We start from the raw sequence: 605 nt of genomic DNA on the forward strand, positions 1-605 counted from the left end.
GGTGAGAGCCAGTGTGGTGTAGTGGTTAAGAGCGGTAGTCTCGTAATCTGGGGAACCGGGTTCGCTTCCCCGCTCCTCCACTTGCAGCTGCTGGGTGACCTTGGGCCAGTCACACTTCTCTGAAGTCTCTCAGCCTCACTCACCTCACAGAGGGTTTGTTGTGGGGAAGGAAGGGAAAAGAGAATGTGAGCCGCTTTGAGACTCCTTAAAGGGAGTGAAAGGCGGCATATCAAATCCGAACTCTTCTTCTGTTTCCTGCTTGGCAGGGGGTTGGACTCGATGGCCCTTGTGGTCTCTTCCAACTCTATGATTCTATGATTCTATGAAGCTGATGGTCCACATTCAACGACTGTAGGGAGGGCCCCAGAAACGTATTTACTTCTCCCTGGTTGCCTTTACTGTAGCTCTGTCACTTGATTGAAGGTACTTTTGCCTATCTGATTTAGATGATTCACCGGTAAATTAATCAACAAAATCTGCACACATTGCCTGCATATCAACAAGGGAAAAAATCATTCATATATACATACATATACATATGCGCACAGTATACAGTTGTATCCAAAGTTCTGTCAGCACAATGATTTCTTTTTCTGCAACAGAAC

Source organism: Podarcis vaucheri (genome assembly GCF_965113315.1).
Source record: "Podarcis vaucheri genome assembly, chromosome: 16".
Classification (NCBI taxonomy): domain Eukaryota; kingdom Metazoa; phylum Chordata; class Lepidosauria; order Squamata; family Lacertidae; genus Podarcis; species Podarcis vaucheri.